The sequence below is a fragment of the Amphiura filiformis genome, chromosome 4 (assembly GCF_039555335.1).
Source record: "Amphiura filiformis chromosome 4, Afil_fr2py, whole genome shotgun sequence".
NCBI classification, from domain to species: Eukaryota; Metazoa; Echinodermata; class Ophiuroidea; order Amphilepidida; family Amphiuridae; genus Amphiura; species Amphiura filiformis.
This window is the reverse complement of record NC_092631.1, coordinates 36,885,433-36,908,702: the sequence shown is the minus strand read 5'-3', so window position 1 is coordinate 36,908,702 and position 23,270 is coordinate 36,885,433. Positions and strand designations below refer to the sequence as shown.

The window sequence follows — 23,270 nt, the reverse complement described above, 5'->3', positions numbered from 1 at the left end:
AAGTGATTAGATTACTGATGATGATATTATTATAAGTTTCAAGACATGAGCCTACGAGGCAAATAATGACTTGTGCATAAAAAATATTCAGATCAGATCAGTTTCAAAACACCCATTGTCTCTTCGGGATTTCCCTATGAGCTCATGAATAATTAATGAGATTTTTGCGTACATATTAAAATCTTGACTTCTTGAAAACAATCATGAATTCTGATGGCTTTTAAGCATAAAATACGGCACAAACATGGATTTATTGATGATAAATAATTGATAAACATACAACCTGTATTATCTTGGATATATTTGATATTTTATTAGCAACAAGGTGAGTTTGGGGAAAGTGTGTTTGGCGGCAGTGTATGTTTTTAAACTTGCAACTTTAAGCTTAAAAAGTTCATTAAAATTTCGGACAACCAAAAATATTTTCGGACAACCAAATTTTTTTTTGAGGTTGTCCGGCGGACAACCTCAAAAAATTGCTTAATTCGAACACTGATGATGGCGCACGATGTTATGCACCTCCAAAGTTTACCATTTGCAAGTAAGGCTCAGAGAGGCTGAAATTTCAAGAATTTTTTCAAGCTGAACGAGGCGCTGTGCACGCTCATATTTTACATGTGAGTTGTTGGTGCTAATATGTACCAAAATTATTTTTTAGAGAAAATTCTATTTTTTTTTGTATCACAACCCCTGATTTGGGTACATAATAAGGGAGACTGGCTCTTAAATCATAGGAAAACATGATCTGAGCACTGAGTTTCAATAGATTCGAAAATATATCAGGTTCCTTTTACTATAATTATATTCTTTTACATGGAAAATTTGGACTTTCATAACATAGTACCCTACTGACGCGAGTATAGTTCCACCTTCGAGTAAAGTCCCACCCCAAAATTTTCGAAAAATTTCAGAAAAAAATGACCTAAATGCTAGGATCATTCATGGTTGATTTAAAAAAAATAAAAATATTGTAGGCCTATGTGTTTTGAATAAATTTGTACTCATGTCATACTCTATTAATGATTTCAAAGTGCATACAAATTCAATGCATTTTGAAATCATTAATAGAATTTTTTTTTTTAAATCAACCATGAATGATCCTAGCATTTTTTTTAAAATTAAAATTCGAGTATAGTCCCACCCCGCAATTTTGAAAAATGTTCAACCAAAAACGGGGTGGGACTATACTCGCGTCAGTACGGTATTAAGGGCCTTACTGCAAATGACATTGTTAAGCTCAAGGTCGAATACAGTAGCATTTCATAAAAGAAATTCAGAGGATAGCATTTAAACATGCGTACAACAATAACAAGCATCTATACATTTCACATAATAACGCTTAAACATTTTTGAAACAAGTGCTATATGCCAGTATATGTAATACAGGTGGCAATCAAATTCAACATGCTTCTTCTTGACGGCTTTGCTTCAACCAAAATCCAATTTTATTTTGTGTGATCAAGAGGACAGAATTCACCTTTTGACGGTATATATACATTACCTCTGGGAAGACTTGTATGATGGCATCCATAACATTAAGTGATTCTAACTTGTCACTGTGCTGCTGAAGATGGTAATAGATCCTGTCAACATAGTGGGTTATCTGAAGAGATAGAGAGCCAATTCATTTAAAAAAAGTTTTGAGTAAGTTGCTTTGTTATGTTTTTCTATTGTTGTACTTGTCACCTTTTTCTGGTATTTTTTATTAACTTAACGTTTCCAACTTGTCAATGTTCGCAAGATGTCAATCATGTGATAAGAACTAGGTCACACAATGCAACACAGATTATTTAGCGAATGAGGTTTCATGCTATGATTCAATTGGCCAATAAGGACCCCACTTCCATATTAACATAAAGGCAGTTACCCAATACTACCTTAGGAAGTGTGATAGAACTATGCTGATACTGGGTGTATAGTATTTTGTTTAAATCTTTTGCTGGACGTGGGATTCTGATTGGCCAATTGAATTACGTCATCATCACATCGAACCTCATTTGCCGAACAAGCTGCATAGACCTACTTCTTTTTATGCATTGATCAGAACAGGCGGTTGGCCGATGCAAAAGGTCTTTGCAAAATACATGTACTGTTATTGTAATCCATCTCTCATGACACATTACACACATGATTTGGGCTATTCCAGAAATTTAAGGTACGCATAAGACAAGTCATTTTGAACGAAGACAACTTGGGGACTTGCAGGCTAGAATTTGATTGAAAAACAAATTTGGTATTTCTGGTTTCATTAAAAAAATTGGGAATTGCCAGTGCCTCTAATTATCTAAAGAAAACAGATAAAATGCCGCCTAAAGTGTTGGGAATTATTTCCCATGTCTTCTTTATTTAGAAATTTGAAAGAAGCTGACTTTTTTTGGAATTCTTACTACTAAATGTTGTTTGATTATTCTTGGGTTTGGTTATTCTTGGGAAAGTTCCCACTGGTGAAAACGCAATTGTTTTTGCTGTTTTTGTTTTGATTTGTTTTGCTTTTGTAACTCACACGTTTTCTTTATTTTCTTTAGGGGGAGTACCCATTATTTATAGAATAGCCCAATTATTACCTGTTGGTTATTCTTGAGATATTTGGCATAGGGACGAAGTAAAGCCAACACATCCTTAACATAACACCAGTCTGATACTCTGTACAAAAATGAACAAATAAGAGAGACAAAGTGATTTCAGTGTTTTATCATAAGATGGAAAAAATACAATGAATTTGGTCTGGTTTCATGGTGCCACACCAATTACAATTCCCTGTCATCATCTGCAAGTTTATTTCAGAGCTGTGGGACAACAAGCCATGACATTTAAATATATAGATGCCGAGGCTTAATTTAAATGACTCCAATGCCATATTATCCATATGGAGTATCAAAATGTTTCCATAATTAAAATATTTTTTGAAACTGTTTTCATTAAAAATAATACAATTGCTTCTCCATTAATCCTTAACAACTTAGAGGTCTGATCCAAAAGGCTTTTTGCATCATCGAAAGCGGAATAAAGTTGCCCAAACCTTAGCACTTTAACCAAACAACTAGAGCTCTCCATATTATAATAATTATATTAATGACACCTCTGTCACTTCTGAAGAAGTGTTATCTGTTCCAATTCCAGTGACATCTCATGCATATTGTCCTGGGTAGGATTAGGCCTCCAAAATGTGTACAGACCTGTTATAATGATTTTTAAAGTAAAATGCTATAACTATTTCAATGCATCCAAAGGAAATTAATGAGGTGTCACTGGAGCTGGAATGGATAATAGATTAATTTGATGAGACAGGTGCCCTGTTCAATTCCTAGCAATTTAAGGCTGTATTGATTGCTGATTAATTTGCTCCATCGCATTCACACACACAAACCTTGGCTGAAAGTAAATGGAATTTGTCCATCGTTGACGTCCCGAGCTGTCACCGTAGCTGGAATGTGTTTTAACACCAAATACTGGTAGGGTGATAATCTCACAAAATGGGCATCATGCTACAATTCAGACACACCCAGGGAGGCCACCGAGGCCATTGCCTGCCCTTTTTCAGTTTTGGCCTTGGTGTCCCAGACCTTTAATAACTGATCAAGGCATTCTTCATCACTTGTTGGATTTGGTGCCCATTTTTGTCTTTGTCCAGTGGCCTTGAAAATGGGTGCCCCAACAAATTAAAATTTGAGGCATGGACACACCCATACTTGAGTGTCTCCCTTTCAATCATTAACTCACCTGTTTTTCTGTAAAGCTGTTATAAACACTCCGCACAACTCTTCAACTAAGTCTGTGATATCCTCCGCAGAAGCACGCAATCCTTCGGCCACATCTCGATCAACCCTGCCTCTAACTCCCAGGGCCCACTCATGAGCAGGTGGCCTGGGTTGTGTTGACACACTCCTTAATTCCGATGCTGGTGTGAGAAGCGGGTTGATATTCTTGTATGGGATAGGATATGGTGCCCGGTTACCATGGTTACGTGGACTTTGTTGGGTTAGTAATGAGTCTGATGTAGCCATTTTTGGATGGAGCCAAAAAGTTTACTCTGTTAGTTTCAGCTTGCTTGTTTCTGTAAAAACAAAGAGGAAAATAAAAAGTGTGTTTCTAATTCAATTTTGCATAAAAATAGGTGTATTTTCTTTATAGATTGAGGCCATACCAGGTATCAGGGTTCGAATTTGGCTGTATCGCATAGCAGTTTGCTCCACATTTTGAAGTAACTGCTACCTAATTTTGCATTTGTATCATAACACCCTATGACGTCATTCTGTCAATCATATGATGTCATCAGTGAGGAATATCTCGATTGTAGACAAGATATCATCACAGCATCACCATCTGCTGAAGACGCTGAGAATTGAAGTAAATAATGCAATATTTGTAAATGCAACGTCAGGAAATTGTGCACTTTTTGCATGCTTTCCGAACGATCGCTGTTTGATGGCCTGGGGAAGTCCCGATTGATTTGTTTACAAGCAAGCATGCTGGACTCGGACTGATCATGATGAACATGTGCCGCTAATGTGCGGTTAATGTTTATTTAATTATTTATCACAACCTGACAATATTCAATTTTTAATATTTTAAGTTTATTTTCTCATAAATAACCTAGGTTTCCTTTATTAGCAGTCCAAGAGAATGCCAAATATGGATCAGGAGTATTACATAATAATACCCTGCTATGACAATAGCTGCACTAGGTTAATCGTATAATCTCCTTATGTGGTTAGCATGGCTGGGCCAGGAAATCCACAAGGTCAGCCAATGTATGTACATGTATTCGGTACATGTGCCATATCTTTTACAATGGGTGATAAATTTCTGGTTTGTTTTATTTCAAAACGCAACAGTCGATATTCTAAAGCTTGGTCCAAATCCAAGAGAAGAACCAACTCTAGTAATTTATGTGGTTTCAAATTATATCGGTGTTGCCTTTTTGATAGAAATGGTGTTTGTTGATGTGCACAGTTTCCCATTAGATCATAACATGCTGTTGTACATCCAAGGTCAAAGGTCTTTTAATCCATATTTGGCGTTGTTCTGGGACTGATTAGTATTATTGTTACGATGAATAAAAGCAATTTTAAAGAAAAAATCCAAATGATACCCTTTTTCGTATTATTTGTGGCAGCGCGCGTTTTAGTTTTTGTAGCATCAACAACACGTCAATAAGAAATGTGGAAGTGAAAGTACGAACGAAAATTGCTCAAGATTGACAGACTTTGCTCATGTTTTTGCACCTGTTTTTGACCACGTTTCGGACCAAAACTGACACAGAAATGAGAAAAATTATCATAGCGAATGGAGAAGGAATATCACGGCGAAAATGCACTTTAATTTTTTTAACAATCAACATTTGATGAGGTGTAGACCCGGGCGGGGTACGTGTGTATCGTCATAATCGTGAATTTCAGATGGGCGCTTTAAAATCTGTCTGGACGCAAGTTTTGCAACCTCGTCAGCAAACTTGCGTCATTACGGACGCACATTTTTAAAACCTTAACGGGAACCCTGGTCTGGGTTACTGGTTATTTTGGCCATTTAACATGCAGTTCTATTTATAATTATAGGAGGACATAAACTACACTGGGTTTCAGAGAAGAACGGCAGTCCCTTGCTCAGATTGAGGCGAGCGAGCGACATATCGCTCATTCTACAAAATCCGGTGCCAATCCACTACAAAAATTGAAAAAATAAAAGTTGTTCAAAAAGACCTGCTTTTTGTGTTTTTTAAGAGTGTATGTATCACTACTTTCCAGGCCCGTACGCAGGGGGGGTGCGGGGGGTGCGACCGCACCTCCCCAAATTTGCAAAAGTATACAAAAAGTCCCAAAATTTAAGAATTTGCGGCGTGGCAGTAAAAAAAAATCAGGTTTTTACGTTTTTTGTCAAAAAGGTCCAAATTTGCGGGAAAAGTCCACTTTTCACAAAATCGCCCCCTTTGGAAAAAAGTCCACTTTTTCAAAATCAGCACCCCCTCAAAAAAAATCCTGCGTACGGGCCTGCTACTTTCAGATGTAAAAAATTGCCAACGCCACTTGCATAATTTTCTTTCAGGAAGTCATGATGTTTTTTAACACTAAAACTCAATGTAATGTGAGCTACGTTACCGACTACAAAATGGGCTGGTTTTACATTGTACTCAATCCAAGGTCATAAAAAGCAAACTAAAGATCACTTGAGTGAAATGTAAAACAGATTTCACCATTTCATAGAAGTTTTGAAGATGCGTAAATGAGTGTGTAACGTAGCTCACAGGTTTTTAATGTTTTTAATGTGATTTGTGAACGTTAGAACGTTATGTCGGTTAATTCTAATATAAGGCTAAGTAAAAAATAAAACATGTTTCACGTCCGGGTTTTTGAAAAAAAGGAGGAAGAGGGGGCTTTTTATTTTCTATTTTTTATCGCAAAATTGGTGTAAATACCCATACTTAGAGCTGTTTTAGCGTACAATCCGTACATAAATAATGCCTGGAAAAAGGAGGAGGCCCTTTTTTATTTGTTGTTCTGAGAGTTACACCCCCTCTAATGATCACAAAACCTCCCTAAAATGTTTCTTGTATCTTAACAAGGCTATAGAAAGCATCCCAACTTCCTAGACATATTTTTTTTAAAGTTATAACTGAATTTCAAAAAATAAAAATTTATTTGAGAAAACCTCAAAAAAGGAAGCGGGAGGGGACGTGAAACATGTTTATTTTTTTATTTGGCCTAAATGGGGTTCGACCACTGGTAGCTTTCACATATTATTAGGAAATACATGTAATACAAGTGCATACTATAGAATCCTGGTAACGTAGCTCACCAATCTTAACATGGTCGGTCGAAATTTCAATGTTTACAACATTTCTATGCCAAAAATGCTACAGCATCACGATTTTTACTGTGATTTTTAAAAACTATGAGTGTTTCCTTTCAAAAACCGCAAATTACATTGATACCTCTGTTTTACTTCTTTCCAATAACGTGTGTTAAAAAGGGGTAACGTAGCTCACAGCGTTTTGGTGGAAAGTGTAATTTATTTTAGAATTACACAAAGGCGTTTTAATCACTAAAAATAATGTTGATAAACAATATGATGATCGTTACCTAATTAAAAACAACAAATATGTAAAGAAATCGCATTTATTCAAAGCAAATATTCAGGGTTAGATGTGACACTTGAGCAGTGGAAACGCATTTTTAGCGATTTTTGAGCCTTTGCAAGGGTTAATCAGGCTGAAGAAAGCATTTAAAGTATGGAAAACTATATATGTCCGTAGATCTCGTTGAGTTCTACCAGAAAAACAACATATTTGATGCCCTAGATGCTCGACAAAGTGTTTGTGGTCCAAAGAATGGAAAAAAGGCTATTGGCACCGGATTTTGTAGAATGAGCGATATGCGTAGCTTTGTGTTCACTTCAAGGGCGCTGATCTGTGCCGACCAACGATTTGACACACAATCGGCCAATCAGTTTATAGGTCTGTTGCTATGATTGTCAGTACGATTGATTCAGCCAATCAGAACCCCACTTCTGTGTTACGCTCTGCACGCTCTCAAAATGTAAACAAGTGCCATTCTGCTCTGACAAAAACTGTAGTCATAATTTTATGAATTATGACTTAATGTTGAACTTTGCTCTGTTCACTTACAAACACAACAAATTTGGCTGATTCCATTTAGGTGGAAGTTGGGACATGTGTAAACATTGTACAAATATGCTAAAAAATCAGGTTTGAAAAAAATTATAACCTTGAATTTCATATTATTTTAAAATCATACATTAAGGCTTTTTAAACAAAGTAATTTCCAACAGAGTTGATGAGTGTGTTTTTGAAGTACATTCAACAGTACCGGGATGATCCCCTGCTCTTTTCGAATAGCCTGTGTCTGTGACGTTCTTTAACATGTTTAACGTGCACACTGCATTAATGTCAGAAATAAATGTACAGATTTATAGGAAGAACTAAATCCTGACACTATACCACAGCCAATCACTTTTATATAATGTCACACACTGTGACTGTACTTCTTCTTCTTCTTGGTTGAGTCGGCATAACCAGACTAAGCTGTATTATTAAACGCCAACTTTATCCAAGAACCTAGGACTGAATGCAGATATCAGAACCGGGGTGATCCCCCTTCTCTTTTCGAATAGCTCTGACACTTTAACGTGACAGGGATGAATCCTCGACCTGAACACAGGACCAACGGCTTTATGTGACTTCCGAACCACAGACATCGCACACACACTACTTATATCTGCACGTACAACGTACGTGCTAAGCAGTGTATGGGGGCGAGAAGAAATTCTATAATTAAATTCTGCGATGAAACTGAACTTAATTGAAGGATTCCCTACCATATAGGAACTTTTTGGGAGGGAGGAGAATTTTCACCTAAGGCAAGCCCAAGGCTCGAACTCTCCTCGATCGTATCTCCCGGCCGACAGCACAATGTTCATGCCTTAACCGCTCGGCCATCTCGCCCTCAAAATGTGTATCAATCAAGCTATAGTCATGATACTGATACTAGTGATAGTGCATTAAGTGCATGAGTGACAGCAGTGCAGAGTGTGACCTAGTTCCAAGGAGCTAATAAATGTGTATGTGCCGCCGTGATTTAGCGTGCATTCATCACCATTCACATTATGTACATAGTCGTGGAGTGGACTTTTCGCTGCTCATAAAAATCGCTCAAAAATCGTCTTTTTAAATATTTTTTTTGGACAAAAGCTGATGCATAGAATAACATGAATAGGTTTAGCAATCACAGATGACATACATCTGTCAGTGACACAGGTTTTTAAAGTGAGTATTTTACCAGATATACTAATGCAAACTTGCCAAAATAAAACCCTGGAGGCACCTATGCCTGGCTACGCCTACTACGTCTACGGGAGTACATTGAGTACCTACAACTTGAGAACAAGTCTTCAAACGTTCGAAATTTGTATCTACTTTCCTTTCCTTTCCTTTCTAGTACTTCCTATAGCAGCTCATTTGAGCTAAACTGGAAGTCCTCTGGAACTTAGAGGAGGTGATTATACAGATATCAGAACCGGGGATGGTCCCCCTTCTCTTTTCGAATAGCTAGAGCTGACACTTAACGTGAACAGGATTTGACTCTTCCTGTACACGGGATCACCAGCTTTACGTGACTTTCCGAACCACGAGACACCGTTCATACACTACATATATCTGCATGTGCTACGTAGTGTATGGGGGCGAGAAGGAATTCTACAATTATATTCTATACTGCTTCGATGCTTCGAAGCAGAGCTGCTTCACACTTTCAGAGAAAATATCTCTGATACACTAACCTCGCAGTAACTGAACATAATTGCAGGATTCCCGACCTTATTATAGGAACATTTTGGGATAGGTTAATGAATTCTCACCAAAGGCAAGCCCAAGGCTCGAACCCACGCAGATCGTATTGTCCCGGGCCGGGCCCCGACCGACGTGGCCCGGCCGACGGCTCAGCGCCTTAGACCGCTCGGCCATCTCGCTACTACAACCATGACAACTAGACTCGCTGAGTCTCATGGACGCCGTTCCTATGTCCATCAGACTCGTATTTCCCATTTTGGATGTCAATGGGAAATACACACTTAACGATTTGCGACGGTTAGAAAATTGAAAAAAAATCTTTAAAATTTTATCAATGTATATGAAAGTGGTACCAACCTTATTGTGCTTGCTAATTTAAGACTCGGTTGAAACAAAATTAAGGATCGAATGCATTTTAGTGTCCAAAAGGCAAAATTATCGTCAAAGTTCTGCGAAATCGGCACCCTTGCGAAGGGTTCAGAATTGAATCGGGAGCGAAAATATCCGATCTTTGCGATCAAAAACACAAAATTACAACTTTAAACAAACATACTATTGGCAAAAGACATTATTACCAAACAATATAGAATAGAAAATTTGACATCATTTTCTCAAAATATTGATGAAATTTGCTCACTAGACATCGAAAAAGTACGCAATCCAATTCCCGTTCAAACGCGTGAGAAACTGAAAGTGCATAATCCCGACTAATGACAACTAAGTGTGACCAGTAGAGTTAGTTCCAGTAACTGTAACTCGTCATACCTAGGTCCGTATTTGTAGATGTCATTATGTTTATGATAAAGACTGAACTACCGTCAGTGCAGTCATACCAGTACGAGAGTGTATTCTTAAATTTTAAGCTTACTCAACCACTGCAACGAACATCAATTTATGTAACTTTTTTGTAACAGAGACACTCTAAACACAAAAGGACTTTCAAAAATCATTGAATTTACCTTAAGCATCGTGCTAATCATCTCTTTTAGGCCATATACTGGCGTTCCTGCAAAGAATTTGTCTCGTTATTTGTCCGTAACTTCGTGTTGCCAGGTCGCCATTTTAACTTGTTTACTGCAGGGATGAGCGGTATGTGATAGTCATTTCCCATAATTTATGCAGAAGCGCCCATGACTAACTTATTTATTAGCCAGTTATTAGCTTTTATTAGGGTCAATACGCCTATTCTCGGTCACACGCCTATTCTCGGTCAGTTTTTACCGTTGACGATCGTTGCTTTAATTTTAGCCGTGTCTCAGTCCGAACTTGGCGACTATAAACCATTTAGCCGTACAGGTGCTGCAGGTTTTGGTGACTTTTCAAGGTCACGGCAGCACAGTTCACCTCAAATAATAGATTTTTAAATTGTAAGGTGACCTGAAATATCGGCATTAAAAAAATATAATAACGTCATTTAAGAGGTTTAAAATGGTGATATTGTAATATAATCAGTGATGCGAAATTTTACCATGCATTTTACCATGTTTTAAAGCTGTAATTTTAACAAGTTGATCCACCTGCATCGTAAATAACGCCAAAGCAAATGATTGGTGTTGTATTTATGTAAATTCCCATAGAAACAGGGGTGTCCGAGAATAGGCATACGAATTCCGTTGGCATTCCCATTCCCGGTCATGTGTTCAACAGTTTGAAAAGGCTTGATTATAGCCATTTGTCGAATACAAATGAGCGATGAGAAATTATTTGTGACCGCCAGCGCTCGCCCGAACCCCCGTCCCCCACCTACTCCTTCCTTATACCCCCTCCTATCCTGTCGTATTCTCGGTCGGAAAAATTGGGTCAACAATGTCATTATTCATTTTTATGTCTGCAAAAATGGCTCCTGCCCTGGACCGAGAAAGGCGCTATAACTGACAATTGCGCAGATAGCATACACCCTCCTTGGGCCTACACGTGCTATTAGCGCAATTTTGTTAATTATATACATTATACACATATTATTAGCACAAATAGCACCGCTATTTTCATGGGTATGCTACCGTAAACGTTCGCCTAATGGCGCTTTTGGATTCTTAGAAATGTGAGAGCGCCATCCTTGTAAAATCTCAACAGCATTAAGGATACGTGTATGTTAAATTGAGCAACCTGGACATAATGCCTCACAAAAAATATCGTGACATGACCCAATACTTTAGGTCACTAGGTTAGTTGCTAGAGCAGCAAATGTTTTGGGGTTTCTTCAGGTATTCTTTCTCAAAGTGTCATTGGACTTAATTTGTAAATCGATTCATACGTTATTCCTAACTCATTTTGGTAAATCTTTTTAAAACATTGTAATTTCTTCATATTTTTTAATATTCTTCAGTTCAAAATTACACCCTTCTATTGTCTGACCCGTTAGCTCAGTCGGTAGAGGGTGCGCCTTGATTGGTGAATGGTACTTGTTCGAATCTTGATTTCTGCCCCCACTTTTATGTGAAGAAGGGTCAAGAAATGTTTTTGGATTTTGTCCACATTTTACGAAAGAATATTGTGAATTTTTTTAATTTAATTTTGATTTTCTTATTTTTTTTAGATAAATAGGCACTGCGAACAAAAGGCAACAAAAACCGCTGACAAAATTTGCTCAACCTGCTACCTATCAATGCGTGATATATTCCACTACATTTAACAGTTAAATGACCTTCGAAAAATAGAACGGCCTCAATGTTTCAAATTGTGTAACTGTACATTACTTTATTCATTTATGCATTATAAATGATCAGCTATTTTTTCTTTTCTTAAAAGGATCGAACCCAAGTAGATCAGACCATTGATCATATAACTATCAGACCACGGAGTAGTTACGTAACTCCGTAATGGTATCGGAACCAAGCACTGTTTATATGGCGATCATTACGATCACGCTATTTTGGTATGATGCCTTTTTTGTGTACTGATTGTTTCGATCGTGGTTCATTACTTAAGCGCGTGATCCCGTTGACATAGTAACATTACGTAACTTCGATACCGGGCTTCGATACTGAATAGTTGTTGAGTGCACATAATATGGAAAGCCATTGGGGTATTGTGTGCCTTCCAAAGCGCATTATAACATGTTCTCATTGTGTTGTGGAATCCTAGCCAGTATATTCAATGATAGCTATAGAGGCCTTGCGTTTATCGATTGGCTCCAAACAAAAGATTTGAACCGGTTTCTTCCCCGTAATCATGGCGCAGTGCAGTCCATTCAATCAAATGTTGTCATCAACCTATTTGATCGTAGTGCATTTTGTTATGTGTGTGAGACGAACTGTCGCGGTAGATGCAATCTTGCTTTTATTGAATGCATTTGAGTAGTCCGCCACTAGATTTACGGGATGATACGTCATATGCACAGCCTCTATTCAGATGGTCGTTGTATGATTTTGTTCGTTCACTCATTCAAATTTTATTTATATCATTTGAAGACTGAGCCTATTATGATACATCCTCCGTGGAACAGTTTCAAACAAATATAGCTAGGGATTATTGGGGCAGAGGTTATATTTTGAATCCTCTTAGAGGGCTATCATTTTTTTTTGGAAGGGGGGGGGGTCCCAAATTTACAAAAAGTCTGCGTCAATAAAATTGCGCACCCCCTATTTCGGCCAAAAAAAATTTATGATCCCAAACCCCATAATTGTATTGAAATCAGTCTTTTTGAATAAAATAACACACTTTCTGTGGTCATCGTGTGACTCCCTACATTTTGGTCATAAAACATTTTATGACCCCCTGCTATTATTCTTTCCAAGAATTTATGACCCCCGTATATTTGGGACCCCCCCTTTCGAATAAAATGATATACCTCTTATGACCACTGATGCATAGGCAAGGACACTCGCGTGAATTGAAAGACTTGTCGCACACGACAGTTCGTCTCACACACATAACAAATGCCTATACAATCAAATAGGTTCATTACAACATTTGATTGAATGGACTGAGTTACTCTAAAATGAAACGAAAAAACAAAGAATCATGAAAAAAGACACATACAAGATGAAAAAATAAAATCATATAAACAATGTTAAAGATAAAATCAAGAAAATAGAGAATAAAATTTCCTCAAATCAGAAAAAAAAACCATTGACAGACATCATAATCTGTCAGAAATTACTGCATGAGATTCGAACCATCAATCTTCTCCACAAGTTCTCTTTATCCGCGCACTATAGTCTAATGCTCTGCTCACTGGGCCACAACGTATCAGGTGAATGATTACCGCATTATCATAAACAAGTTTGTTCGATCTTGCTCATAATTGTATGTGTCGATAGGTGTCATCCTTTAACTACACGTACCCTTAATGATCAGTGATAATAGTTGGCTTTTACAGGGATGGCGCTCTCTCATTTCCATGAACTCCATACCGCCATTAGGCGAACGTTTACGGTATTTGTGCCTCGACAGTGTTATTTTTTGAGGACTTAGAATAAAACCATTAGGGACATTAAAAATGGCCTTAAATGTTATTAGCGCAATTAGGCCTATGCTATTTTTGTGCTATTCTTAAAATGGTTTAGGCCTAAGTTATAGCGTGCTATTAGTTCTATGGTTTAGGCCTTATAGCGTGCTATTAGTGCTATTGTGCTCGGGAAATGGTTTGAGGGTCTTGGGGCCTATAGCGCGTTATTATGTTATTTTTAATTCTAGTAGGGCCTACACTTGGAGGGATGCTGATAGCGCCATTGTGCTATTCTTAAAATGGTTTAGGCCTTATAGTGTGTTATTAGTGATATTGTGCTATTCTTAAAATGGTTTAGGCAGCGTGCTATTAGCGCTATTGTGCTATTCTGTAAATGGTTTAGGCTCTATAGCGCGTTGTTAGCGCAATTATGCTATTTTTGAATGCTCCTAGAGCGATTTTTAGCGCTATTGTGATATTCTTAAAATGGTTTAGTCCAAGAGCAAGATCACACGGGGGCCCTAAAATAAGGAGTTCGTTCACCCCTACGGCTAGGTAGGTAGTGGTTTCAAATTGTGGTATCACATTTTTTTACAGGTCATTTTATATATGGACGTATAATCACATAAAATCACGAAAATAGGACAAAATTAAGGGGTAGGGAGATATAAATTCCCATAACTCAACTTTTACCCATAATAATGAATTTATTTTGGTATGAATATGTAGCTAATTGATTGTTCTAACTTCCTAGTATTATTTGAAAGCAAACATAGGATTCATTAGATCATGATTGGAAGTAGCCAGTCCATACACTAATAGAAAATCAGATTTTTCACAACAATGTGTAGGGTGGGTGTTTTTGTGACACATGCTTCAAATTTTACTATTGTGCCAATTTCTATTTTCAATATTAAGTTTCCATTTTTTAATTTTGTTTTTAATATCAAGCATATCTAGGCAAACATTGATGTTCTGGTTCATAAATATGTGTATATAAATTATGTGCATGTTTGTTTGCATGTTGGTTTGTGTTGTGTGGGTTTGGGGTAGGGGTGTGTTGGTATGTGGGGTAGGTGCATGTGGGGTGTGTATAGGGTTCGGGGTTGGGGTGTTTCACGTGTCTTGATATGTCACTCGGCTGAACTACATGTATATAAGTTCTATTAACAAAATTTGTTTGGTAAGTTACCATTCATGTAATATTTTGAATATTTATATGTGCGGGGTAAGATTAACCACTGCTTTTCAGGAAAATAGTCTGAAAATGTACAAAATAGTTACTTTTCTACATGTAGCAGCGTGTGTAACAATATTAAGGGGTAGGGAAATATAAACCATCATAACTCAACTTCAACTCATGATAATGAATTCATTTTGGAATTAAAATGTAGCTAATTGATTGTTCAAACGTTTTAGTATTATTTTAAAGCAAAGCCAACATTAATTGTCAGGTAGATAGACATAAAATGTAAGAAAAGGTTAATTTTCCATGTATAACCATGTCAAATATGGTATTATTAAGGGTTAGTGGAAATAAAAACCACCATAACTCAACCTTTACTCATAATAATGAATTCATTTTGGTATCAACATGTAGCTAATTTATTGTTCTAACTTTCCAGTATTATTTTTTAACAGAAAAACCATCAGATAGACATAAAATGTGAGAAAATGTTAATTTCCCAATGTGTAACAGCGTAAAATATGACAATATTAAGGGGTAGGGGACGTACAAACCAATATAACTGGACGTTTATTCATTATAATTTATTCATTTTGGCATCAATATATAGCTATTTGGTTGTTGCAATCTTTTGAAGCAAAATAACCATTAGTTCTTTGCTGGATAGACATAAAATGTTAAACAATATAAATTTTTTCATGTGTAGCAGCGTAAAATATGACAATATTAAGGGGTAGGGGACATTCAAATCACCAAAACTCAAGTTTTATTGATGAAAATTAATTCATTTTGGTAACAATATGTAGCTAATTGATAGTTCTAACTTTCCAGTAATATTTTAAAAGCAATTAAACCGTTAGTTGTCAGGTAGATAGACATAAAATGTACGAAAATGGTGATATTCCATGTCTAACAGCATAAAATATGACAATATTAAGGGGTGTAGAGAACATACAAATCACCAAAACTCAAGTTTTGCTGATGAAAATGAATTCATTTTGGTATCAATATGTAGCAAATTGATAGTTCTAACTTTCTGGTATTATTTTAAAAGCAATTAAACCATTAGTTGTCAGGTAATAGATAGACATAAAATGTACGAAAATGTTAATATTCATTAACATCGTAAAATGTGACCATATTAAGGGGTACGGTAGGGGACATACAAATCACCCGTGATCGGGAGTCGCTTGTCTTGAATTAATTATTTCTGGCTTGCCACCCCCCCTTACTCTCCCACAAGGCTCATAATTATACACAGCCCCTAAGCAATGTCAACTCTCACGCATCACACCAAGGTAAAATTATACGGATCGTCCAAAGAATAAAGTGAAAAAAAAATGAATATTAACATGTGGCATTGGACGGCGCGGTATCCGGTATTGCAATAGCAACTTTGTTTTAGTAGTTTAAGGGGGAGAAAAGATACATTTGGTTTAAAAAAATGTTTCTAGGTTATTATAGGCCCACAACCACCTACTTAAACAATTTTTTAGTCGGCCGAGAAGTTGACAGCCCTGCGCGCATGCAGACTTGGGTCACCATGATTGTGCCTATAATAATTAATAAAGCGCTGCGAATCGATCACCCGACTACCGCGATACCGCTCTTTTTTTAGAAAAGACATTTAGGATCGTCAAATTGAATAATATATCTAGGTTAGTCCTTCAATCTTTTTAAAGCTAGGCCTACATCATATTACCTGGTTCGGACTGGTTCTGTCATTATTCTCTTTCATTAATTTAACCATCATACGCGTCAAGTTAGCCTACAGGTGCGCCGGCCGGCGGTAGCTGCCGACAAAAAAGCTACGACGCGTCGGGCATGCCACCGCATTCCGCTGTGCGCTCCCACAAAATATGACCGCATCGGACCCCGATCGGATGGTACAAAAAATTTTGCCAATAAACCGTTTTGAAAGGATCGGTCCTTGTCAATATATCTGAGAATACTGCACACGTATTTTTATTATGCGTTTAAGTTATCAAAACCGCATCATACCGATCAACCAGGCTTCCAAAGAGAATGACCGAGAATAGGTATAGAACAAGAAATGTCTTTAAAAAAGACAATGCCTCCAAGATACCAGTGGACACCTTTTGTTATTAGTTAAGGAGATACTTATAATGCTAGCTTTAATCTTTTTAAGGTACCGCTATTGGATATAGATTTTGTCTGATTAAAATATGCGAGTACATTTTCTCCTAATACAAGACTGAAAATTTTATTTTAATCGGATATTCGGTTACCAAAATATGGCCTGTCAAAATGGAGCGAAACCAAGTCGTTGGCAACAACTTTCTTTTATTTTTGGTTTTAATTGTCTAATTATATATGCAAGAATTATGCAAAGTAAAATTTTCAGATAGGCTACAAAATAAGATATAAAACCCATGGATGCATTTGGCAAATTTGAACACCACTGCAACAGTCCGACACACCGCTAGTCCGAATCTAAAAACACTTTAACAGTCCGACACACCCCTAGTCCGAAATACACTGCGCTAGTCCGAGTCTGGAAAACACTTCGTCAGTCCGAAACTGCAGAAAACCAAAGCGGTAGTCCGAATCTGAAAATCACAGCGCTGGTCCGAATCTGAGATTACGGCGCTAGTCCAAATATCGGACTAGCGCAGTGTTTCCTAAATTCAGATTCGGAATAGCGCCATGTTTTGCAAATTCGGACTAGCGCAGTGGTTTTCAGTTTCGGACTGGCAGAGTGTTTTTTAGATTTGGACTAGCGCTGTGTCGGAGGAGTGTTTTCCAGATACTGCCAACTGCCAAGGGCTAGTAAAGGACTATCCCCGGGCCTAGCCCTAGACTAGTCATGCTAGCATCATGCACTCAGTCATGTACTACACATAACTGTGCGACATACAATGTAGATTTGACACGGGTTCTGTTTTGTATTTTAATTGAGGTCAAACTCATGAACTTACCATTTAAATGTTGATATCAAGATGAACAGACATAAATAATCCATTCTACTTTCTAGTCATAAACCGGCACGGATCTCACTGTTTAGTGTCATGTATGGTCACTGATGGTATATGGTCATGAGTTTGCAATATTGAAATTGTTATTGAAATCAGTTTGCTAGCCCCGGCCTAGCCCTAGACTAGTCATATGCTAGCATCATGCACTCAGTCATGCACAACACATAATTGTGCGACATACAATGTAGATTTGACATTGAGGTCAAACTCATGAACTTACCATTTAAATGATGATATCAAGATGAACAGAAATAAATAATCCATTCTACTTTCTAGTCATAAACCGGCACGGATCTCACTGTTCATACATACACGCTATATAACGGCGCGCGTGATTGGTCGAGAGCCGGGCATAAACAGCGTTTATGCCCGGTGGCCCGGATGTGCGATCGCGGGGTAGGGAAAATGAAGGAAATTCATGGTTTTTAATGATGTTACTTGTTATTTTTTGTTATTATTTTGATGAAATAAGAATCACAAAATGTTCTGGTATGTATGAACGGGGTTCATTCATATATTTTCATGACTAAACGGTTGTTTATGCCCTCGGGCCGCAAGCGGCCCCTCGGGCATAAACAACCGTTTAGTCATGAAAATATATGAATGAACCCCTAATTTAGTGTAGGCCTATGGTCACAGTCACTGATGATCATGAGTTTGCAATATTGAAATTGTTATTGAAATCAGTTTCTTCCAAGTTCAAGATAAAAGTAACATGATTGTATTGAAATGTAAGTTATAAACATTCTTCCTGCTGTCCAGCGGGTATGAACCATTATTATGATGTAGACACGATTGCGGCCTAGTCGAGCCTAGCATGCTAGCCTGCATGTCAGTCGGTCTGCTGACTCGCCGCAAAAATACCTCCAATTTTGCACAAAACAATCCATGATGTCAAATTATCACATCCAAAGTGTCGCCATGAACGTCAGCTTCAACTTCTCCAGCCAAAGTTTTTCCATTGATAATCAGGTTTCATGTAAGGCCGTGTAAAATTAATATTTTGGTTCTCGTCCACTCCCTCCTCAATTTCTGGGATTTGTCAGATTTTTTTTTTTTTTTAGATTTTTCAATTTTTTTAGACTTTGGAATGATTTATGAAATCTTCATACATATAAATAAGTTTATTAGAGAACAAGCATCACTTCCAAGTCTTTTTGTGGTACTCTAGGGGGTTTATCCCTCAGAATCTCACATTTGAAAAAAAAAAAAAAAAAAGGGCCTCATCGTTTCCTCGAGCACTGTTGGAGAAGACCGAAAACTACTGACAATGCTAATTTTACATTGAAAAAAAAAAAAAAAAAAAAAAAAAAAAAAAACACACCTCCCTCCCTCATCAATTCATGAAAATCCTCTGGACGAGAACCAAAACATTAATTTTATACGGCCTAATCATGAAATTAAACCTTGTTTAATGTGTATTCCCATTGCCACACACAGCATAACGGTTGTCCGACTTGATTTCTACGATAGATGTGATGAGCCTACAATCCATAATTAAATACCGAATTAAAAAAATACTAGTTTGCGTCTGACGTCAGGACAAAGGCGCGCTGTGATTGGTTGCTGACCTGCGCAGTATGGCATTTTTGGTCTGGTTGACAGGACGGCATACGCAAGCTAGTCTTTTTAATTCGGTCTTCAATTATACAATATATGAGTTTAAAAAAATTCTAATGCATAATTCATGAGCTTGATAGACCCGCACCATTGGCGCCACGTGCTATGTGTTTCTAGAATCCCTATAGAATAAGATTAATTTTAATGCTAATTTATTGCACATGCTGAGGAAGCGTGATTACCTTTTGAACAATCGGAAATGGCGATAGGCGAATTTATGTATGGCGCAAAGAGGTGGGGGATATATATTGGGCTCTCGATATTGGGCGGAAATTAGAGTACTTGTCAGAATATAAATTTGTACAATCGGCCTACATGCCGCGCAATGTGCGGCATTTTAGGTGTAAATTTCAAAGCATACTACCTCCTGCGGAGGCAGAAAAACTATACGGTGACCGAGAATAGGAGTTTAGTGACCGAGAATAGGCGTTGTCGTCAACTTTGACCTTTTGACCTTGTACTTCCAATACAAGTTCAATGGAAGATGTCATGCAGGGTATGTTAAACCGGATGTTGTGGGGAATACACGGTCCCATATAGCTAACTTTTATAATAATTTACACAAGAAATAGAGCGGGTTGTTTCTTAAGTGACCGAGAATAGGCGTATTTACCCTATGCCAAATAAAGTTTTAACTGATCATAATATCTGAGTTTGTTTGCACTTCCCTGGTTTGAGAAATCATAATGGGACGTGATCTACCCCGCGGTGTAGTAGTGTTACTAGTCAGGACGGGGGAGCCTGGGGAAGAAATTTTTCAGGGTTAAAAAAAATTGTGGACGGCAAAGAGTGGGACAAAAAATTAACAAATGACCATATACACTCACACATCTGGTAATACATGTACATACACGCTTTATCATGTTTAGGCCTATAGGGGCCCTAAGGGGTGGTGCAATAATTATGTGTACCCCGGGGTGGTGAATTCGCAAAATGGTCTGCCAAAAATCGCTTCTCCCCCCTTTGGCCGTGCCAAAAATCTTTGGCCCCCCATTTCGACGTGCCAAAAACCTTTGCCCCCCTTTTGACGTGCCAAAAAATCTTTGCCCCCCCACCCTTACACATGCAAGATTTTGGGGAACCCGAATTTAAAACCTTAAATTGTCTTATCATACGGTATAATGCGAGCGCAGCGAGCAGGAAATTTTGCATATTTGAACGTGTTCCTAACGCTTTCCTACGCCTTTTTAGGGCGTAATATAAAATGGTAGGCCCCTACCCAAAATATCTGTGCCAAAAATTGCTTGCCCCCCTTTTGACCTGCCAAAAATGCTTGCCCCCCTTTTTGGCCTGCCAAATGAAATCTTTGCCCCCCCACCCCGGGGTACACATACTTATTGCACCACCCTTAATGGTTCTAGTAGGTCCTATTGACCATTGACTTATAACATGTTTTTGATTTTTGTTGAAATAAGAGAATCATTTGAAAGTTTTTTAGTGGCATTTTGAAGATACAATAAAGAAAAAGAGAGTCTACTAGTATAATACTACTTCCTTATAAGTGCCTCCCTCATATGTATGAGTATTATCGCACTGCGTATACATACAAGCTGTACTTATTTTTACTCTGGAACCTAGAGTAGATTAGTGTATTTTGAAGTACATTCAACAGTACCGGGACAATCCCCTGCTCTTTTCGAATAGCCTGTGACGTTCTTTAACGTGCACACTACATTAATGTGAGAAAATATGCACGTCTTTGGGTAGCCGCACCTAAAAAAAAAGGTTAGGCCTATGACTTCAAAAAAAGGGAGTCATCGGGTACCGTAAAATGGGGTAACTTTGGGCACTTTTCAGAGTTTTTAAACCACTGCTTCCAAACAAAACCAATTATATTTCTAATTAACTCTTTTTTGTGACATTAGGGTTCCTTCTACACCTTGAAGTTGAAAAAGATTTTTAATAATCTTGTAAGGGTGCCCTAGGGGTTCAAAATGACCTGACCAAAGTTACCCCGCCTTTGGGGCAACTTTGGTCACAGTAGGGGCCCTATTACATTCCATGAAGGAAAAAAAATCAAAAAAATTGATCTTCGCTGAATATGGGCAAGTTGTTGTTTTTTGTGACATTTGACACCTTCCAAAATTAATCAAACACACATCCTTGCTCACAAATATCGATTTTTATTTTTTCTGAAAATAATGTAAAAAATGCAGATTTTTGGTCAAAAATCCCGCTTTTTTCGTAAATTTCAAGGAAATTACACATGAGCGACTATTATTTCTTCCAAACATATTTCTTAACAAATTGACACCAAATATGACTAAAAACAATATTGCTGTACGAAAATATGACCATTTAAAAAAATATATTTGACCGACCAAAGTTACCCCGCTGACCGAAGTTACCCCATTTTAAGGTAGCAGGTTACAATAGAAGAAAATCCCGGACCTGAACCCCTCAGATTCATTCCTCAGATATCTGGGGGGGGGGGGGAAGTTGAGAAAATATTTTATACAGGAATGAATTTAATTAGGCCCTAACATTGTTTGCATATCGAAACCCGGTATTGGGAGCTGTTGGGATTAAAGGGACTATTCTGATCTTGGGAATGTTTAAAAATGTTACCGGTATTTTGCACACACACCCCCACCCACAAGACACACAGTGGCGGCGGCGCCACTGTAATTTTTTCCGGGGGGGGGGCCGTTGAGGGGGCAAAGAGAATTTCAGGGGGGCAAAATCAACCAATTTTGCGCAAAATTACCGCAAAAAGGTGAAATGTTCGTAATTTTGGGTTTTTACTGGGGGTAACAGGGGGTGCAAGAGTTCTGACTGGGGTCATTTTCCCCCTCATGCCCCCCGTGGCGCCGCCACTGCACACACACGCAGCCAAAACAAATTATTCAAAAAGGCATTGGGGAAGGTTTGAAAGAATGCGCGTATTATAGCGTGCGGATAAATTATGTTATATTATATTAATACCATTGAGGTACTACACCCCTGATAAATTTTGTGACTAATTTTGCATTTTTCAAAACCCCAAAAGTTATGTATATTATAGGGGCAAGGAATCCCATTACTTCACTGAAATTTCAGTGATTCAAGACAAGTGGTTCATTATATATGTTAAGAAATGAGGTAGGCCTGCATTCTAGCGGTACCTCTTTTCTTATCATAAATAACGTACCGCTTGTCTTGAGTCACTGAAATTCCAGTGTTGTAACCGGATTCCTTGCCCCTATAATATACATAACTTTTGTTATATAGACCTCTGGTAATCAGAGTCCATTTTTGTGGAAAAAATTATAATAATTTGGGACTTCCCTCCAAAGAAAAGATAATAATTTTGACATTTGACCTCCCCCCCAATAGCCTAACTCAAGAAATGTAGGCCTACATCATAGAGAGGTCAAAATACCAGCCATGTTTTGCATTTTTGTTTCTTTTTTGTTTCCTTCATGTTCCTGATAATCTCATAAGTGTCGTTTTAAACTTTAGTTAGCTTCGTCATTTTAACATTTTTTTATATATAGGCCTAGCTTTGCATTCGGACTATTGGCTATTTTTCTAAGCGCGCGGTCAATTAAAGCCGCTTTGACGGGATTTTGCGTACTGAATCATCATCTAGAACGCATGTTAGGCAATTAATTGTTTTTGCAACATTATTATCTTGCATGTTTTTTGCTTTGCTTGCTATCTTCTGAAGATAGCATTTAGGACCTTCAAAGGAAATTATTAATATCTCTATCTTTTTGTATTATGTTAAATGATTTTTTTATGATTATTATTTTGACTATCTACTGAAGATAGCAATTACTATGCTTAAGGGTAGAG

General features: G+C 37.6%; 1 long non-coding RNA gene across 1 annotated transcript; it reads right to left on the bottom strand.

Annotated features, from left to right (window-relative positions):
* Nucleotides 1–1,507: 1,507 nt before the first annotated feature.
* LOC140149823 (uncharacterized) lies at nt 1,508–4,001 on the bottom strand. The gene is made up of 3 exons (XR_011858743.1): nt 3,721–4,001; nt 2,565–2,643; nt 1,508–1,603 (listed from the first exon to the last, which is right to left on the bottom strand). It is a non-coding gene; the product is annotated as an uncharacterized lncRNA (long non-coding RNA).
* Between the last annotated feature and the right edge of the window lie 19,269 nt (nt 4,002–23,270).